The following is a 6,000-nucleotide window of genomic DNA, read 5'->3' as shown; positions in this document are numbered from 1 at the left end:
GGGCTTCAGGCACTGCATCCCATCTGTGCTCTCATCATTCGTCTGTGAGCTGCATTCTTAGTCTGGTGTTCTGCTTCACACCATTCTGAAAGTGCCTGGTGCCAAAGGAGACAATTCATATGGAACATACAGTTGCTTATGCTCAGAAAAACAAACCATGCCATTTAAACACCATTCTGTGTTGCAGGCTGACCAAAGACATGTTGGCCTTTGAAAAGAAGAATCCAAACATTGCAGCATCCCATCCAGGATAGCAAGTTACTCTGGTTAATATCATGCCCTGAACTGCAATAGGAGGAGGACAGAGACACAGCCTCGTTTCCTTAGCAGATCCTGCAGAGAACACAGCTAGGGACCCTGGAATGCACTTCCCAAAAGGTGTTGCCATGCTGCCAACAGAAGGAATTTGGAGACATTTGTTTCTAAAACCAAGCACCCAAGTTTGCCTTTTACTAGATACGAACATCCACCTCAGTGTTCCTGATGCACAGAGGAAGCATTATGATGATACCCCAAAGCAAAGATACTTCACTTGTGCCCAGTTCATTTGCAAGCTATTCAGGTATTGTGGGGGAAAAGCAAAGCTCCTTGCTACCCGAGCTCCTGACACAAGCTGGCCCTTAACCCAGAAACCACAATCAGTTTCTTTCATTCACCTGTGTATGCAATGTAAATGTAGCAGGAAGAATACTCTCAATTTCTCTTCCATGTGGATTAATTTTCAAAGAACATTCTGAATGTTTCAAGCAGCCTTGGGCTGTTCTTTAACTGATACATGAGAATGAAACGATGGGCTTTAGGGAGGATGGGGAAATAAAGTATCATTTTGAATTTTTCCCTTACTATTAGATATTGGTAATGTTTATTCTAATGTATCACCCAACCTAAAGTCACGTCAATGGAAAGGCTTCACCAGAGACTGCAACAAATTGTTTACTCAATAAAGGTCATTCAGTTGGTGGTGTTCACCATTTAGTTCCATTGTGAACATAAGCCCTGCCCTGACATTTAACAATTTAAAGCTAGGTAGGGTTACTGTTTCCAAGACTAGTCTCATTGCCAGGCAGAGTTCTAGTAAAATTGTATTGAAGATGAAGTGTGAAGTGCTTCTTCTGATTTAAAGGCAGTATGTTTTTTGACAGGTCTGAGCTATGCATTTCATGGCTTTATTTACCTTGTTTAAGAATAAAGCGACAATATGCTGCTTATAAATACACTGAAAAAGTGTTTTATACATATTTTCCCTTTGATGGCAATATAAAAGGCCTTTAAAGAACAAGTACAAAAATGCAGAAAATACTTTGCTTGCTTTGTTTTCTGTTAGAAACTGCTCTGGGGAGTTAGGTGTCTCTTCTCAGTGTAGCTTGCTTTCTTTGTGCAAAGCAGAAACTATAAAAGAAGTTTAGCCTTTGCGACTGCAAAGACAGCTCTCTAATGTACTTGAGACACCAGAAGGTATAAAAGATTGTACCTCACACCAAGCACTTTGCATTGTCTTTTCCCAGTGATTTGTAGCACCTGTGCTTTTCCTACCACAGAGAAGGTAATAAGAGAAAGTGCAGTCTTCCAGTTGCCAGAAGATACTTTCATCTATGTTGACCCCAAGCCAAAAAGATATCTCTTACCTCTTTCCTCTTCCTTTACCTTATGTGATGTCTATCCACACAGCACAGTTTTGTTTGTTTGTTTCTTTGTTTGTTTTTTCAAAAAAAGAGACAGAAGACTGAATTAGGAGCTAAGGGGATGAAGCACAGACAGCAGTCACACTTGTGGTGTGGAGCAATACCTAAAGGAACGGAGAGAAATGTCTGGCTGCTGCAACACCTATACTTGAGTAGCAGGAGTGAAGAGGCCTTGCTAGTAACTATCTGGTTGTCTTACTATTCCATTGGCATGCACTGAAAGACAGTCAAAGGTGAAATGGGATAGGAATGAAGCCTGGGAGGGAGAAAAAATGAGTTTGTGGAAGGGAAAGGAGAGCACAGCAAACAACTTTTCAGAAATGAAGTAACAATTATGTAGTATGTCCCTTCTTTTGAAGTCTTCAAGACATCTTCAGTAATGTCTACTTGTAGTATCTTACACAGTTGTGAAATGCCTCTATGCGTATTGCAGAGAAGCTGTGCCTCCAGGTACAGAGAACATATAAATAGAATTGCTATGTGAAAATGCAGTTGTCATGTTTCCCAGACACAAGTACTATGGACGCACTGCAGCTTGTAGAGCATGCTCCCTAAACCCTGTATATCTCATATGGATCAGATTCACTGCACTTGAACAGATAATCTGTGCAACAGACGTATGTTGAGCTGACACTTCCTACAACATTAAACAATGCACAGGCACAGTGGAGCTGACTAGCATGTGCACGGTGGGCAATCTTCGGCATGTCTTCCTATACAACAACCACTCAGACCTAGCTGATAAGAACTTGTACCACTCGACACTGTGGAGATAATCCCCAGTCCCAGGCTTCCAGAAGCTCACAAGATCACAACCACATTTCCTATCCAATAATGAATATGCTCTCTTTCCAGATACACATATACATATTCACAACTCATAAACTGAAGTCACTCCAAATGTGGAGACACAAGGTACCAATTAACATCCCACAAAAAACTCCACAAATGCACATTTTTGCTGTATGCGCTATAGACAATTCTTTTTTCCTTCCTCCCATTCTCTATGGTCACAGTTCATTGCTACAAAACTCTTGAAGTAAGATGAGTTGTGGCATGAACCTGGAACGTAATCACAGACCTTTACACCTTCAATCTGAAGTGTTCCCAGAAGAGTTACTGTAATGGCATGCCTCACATGTTTCAGAGAAAAATTAACTAGACCTTTTGCCATATTATAGTCCATTGTTCTAATTTCAGCAACGCCACAATATCGTTCCAGTGTATTTAAATAAGCTGTAACTTAATTTAATATATATCTGACTACAAAGCCTTTCTTCATTTAAGTCACATTTTTAAAATGACATACGTTTATGCAGCTCCACTGTTCTCCAGCCATTCCTATCATACAATGGTTATCTAGTTGCTCTGTGTGCCAGTCAGTTATAGCCTCAGGACATTCAGAATCTGCTGCAGTTATAAAAAGAGAAACATCATTTTGTTTCAATACGCCCTATATGTAGAATTTAAACACTATAAACAATGAAGTGCTAAAAAACCCTACTCACCCAATAGGCCAAGATATTCTTCAGGAAACTGTATAAACTGACTCCACAAATATGCCACATAATGGTTTAGAGATAACATTCTACATCATGCACCTGTCAGATTCAGCTCATACATGAAGAATTAACGTAGCACACAAGTTCTACATGTTCTTTCTAATAACACAAACTCCTTGGAAAATACCTAAGACTCTTCATTCATTTCAGCAATTTCCACACTGTCCAGATTATTTTCTTGAAATTATATCCTGTTCAGCAGGACAAATGATAAAATACATCAGCATCCCTCAACAGCAAACACTTCTAGCTACACAGTTAAATCTGGAGGGGTTAGTGGAAACTAAAGGAACTTGGTATTTAATCTTCAGGCAGATGAAAAGGACCTTCCCCTGGAAGGCAGGAGTTCAGAGCATCTAAGCCTTTACAGAGACTCATTCAGAGGGAGATTCAAATGTATGTGCTAAGAACTTCAGGGAAGCTTTCTAATATTTCTCCTATTAAAGCTGGGATTCAACAACCTATTTGCCATGTCTCTGTTGGTACTTCTAATACTAGCATAGCAACATGGGGATTTCTAACCAACCTTCTTCTCACAGGATATGAACATAATTCCTTCTGCATTTGATCGAGTCAGAAAAAAATCTACATGCCTGTCCTCATAATTCCTAAAAGCAAAATTGTTTTTGCATGAAAATAAAAGAGTGACACCAACCTCAAGAAAAAGTGGCAGGAAGGGATTAGCCCCTTGAATATCAAAGTAAATACTGAAATGATTACACATTAGGCATGCTTAAGGACATTGCTAAACTGATACCTTAGTGAACAACAGCCATTTGCGTCATTGAATAAAGGTTGTTCTAGAAAGAGACTTAGGTATGGTATCGTCTAGTATTATCACACCAAACTCTTAAGCCTCTTGCCCTGATGGTGCAATATGTGACTTCAGATGTCTGACTTCTCTAGATACTACAGGGGGAGAGTCACACTTGATCACAGACAGAATACTGAATGACAGACAGCATAGCTTCCTAAAGGAATGATGAAGAAATAGTGTGTTTTATAGCTGATCACTCTTGAGATCTCAGGTGCCTCCCTGAATCAGACACCTAAAGTGAAATAAGAGTTCATTTGAACCTCATCTGGGTATAACTGAGTACATCCAGAGATGGAAGACTTTTTTTTAGATTGGTGGAAGAGAGGAGTCCTAATCACCAAATTAGAGAATCATGATCCTTATAGTTCTTTCTCTCTGGCCCCATAAACCATGTACTCTCTGCTATAAGACATACTAGTTCTCCCCAGACAGTTGCAGAAGGTCCAAGCGCAGACCTCTCTATGGCCTCTTGGTCAGGGCACCCTTCTGGGAAACAAGAGATGCAGGATCTAATTGCTGTAGTCTAAAGAAGCCAGTGAACCCACTGAGGCATGATCATTTTGGACTGGGTGGCAGCACAATTTCCACATGTGTTTTTGAAGAAAATTTTGTTCAGATTTAGGATGTCTAATTTGCAAATCCAGATCAGGATAAGCTATTGGGACACTCAGCTCTGCCAAGAAGGCAGATGTTCTGGGTATGAACAATACAACATAAAAGTACTCAGGAAATGTCACTTGGGTCCTATTGAATTTCACACTCCCACTAACACAGGAAGGTTTTGTCAAGAGCACACTTAAGTGATCTTAAAAATTATTAGGTGCAATCTTCAGCATATTTCTTCTAGATTCATCCCTTGTTGTGCACCATTGTAGTTTTGTTGCTCTAGGCTGAAGCAATAAAGAGCATGGCAACAGCAATTGCTTGTCATTAATATTTCTCAGTTCTGCTGTTTATTTGGACATTTCCCTCCCTTTCACCCCACTTTTCTGGTGAACAAGATTAGTTGTTCCTCAGCATTGTGACCACACATAATATTAATCCAATTGGCCTGGGATGAAATGACCATGAGACTGCAAAATCTGAGATGTCCTTCTCAGTTCAGTGATGATTCAGTGATGATAAAATGGATGTTCAAGAACTCTCTTCTGCTGGGATTATAACTCATTGTGGAATTTTCAGTTAAAACACAATTCAGACTTATGACAAACTAAGGTCACTTCAAAAGCCTCTTTTGATCTTTTAATGGAGAGAAGTCACTGAGTGACTTGCCATAAAGATTAAAGAAGTTTATCTTGCCTGACATTCTGAAGGCTTGAAGGAGAAAAGTTTGGTTCTGAATATGAATTGTATTGTTCTGAAACCGTTTCCTATAGCTATGTCGAAACATTTAATGAATACTTGCATTACAAGTTACAAACATAAATATGGTTAAAGTAATAGATGGGTGTGGAAGCAGAAGATTCCTTTCCAGTGGTTTCAGACTATTATTTCCATTCTAAAGAACAGACTGTAACAATGTTCCCACATAAGGGCATCTAAGTCCTTCATCAAAAAACAGAACACCTACCATTTATTTAAGACTACAAAGCAAAGTCCTCTTACTGAAATCAATCCAAAACTATCTAAGAATTTAATGGAAACAGCATATGGGTCTCAAAACAAATTAGTATTGTGCTTTTCAAACAATTATGACTGATAGGCAAACTACTATATTAAAACTTCAGCTTTTATTTATCTGGGTGTCTCCTCTGTATTTTGTCTTGAAACATTTTCTAAGCCTGTCTCAATTCTTTAAGAAGCTTGATTATAGCTAGAAGCATGTAACTTCTGAACTAATACTTCCTTAACTCTGTGTAAGCAATTTCTCTCCTTTCCTCCCACCTCCTCACACAACCCCATTTGCCTGAAGTCTTGCTGTCCTCTAGTGGTGAAAGGC

This window comes from Phalacrocorax aristotelis, chromosome 2 (genome assembly GCF_949628215.1).
Source record: "Phalacrocorax aristotelis chromosome 2, bGulAri2.1, whole genome shotgun sequence".
Lineage (NCBI taxonomy): Eukaryota > Metazoa > Chordata > Aves > Suliformes > Phalacrocoracidae > Phalacrocorax > Phalacrocorax aristotelis.
This window is presented reverse-complemented; position numbering follows the sequence as displayed.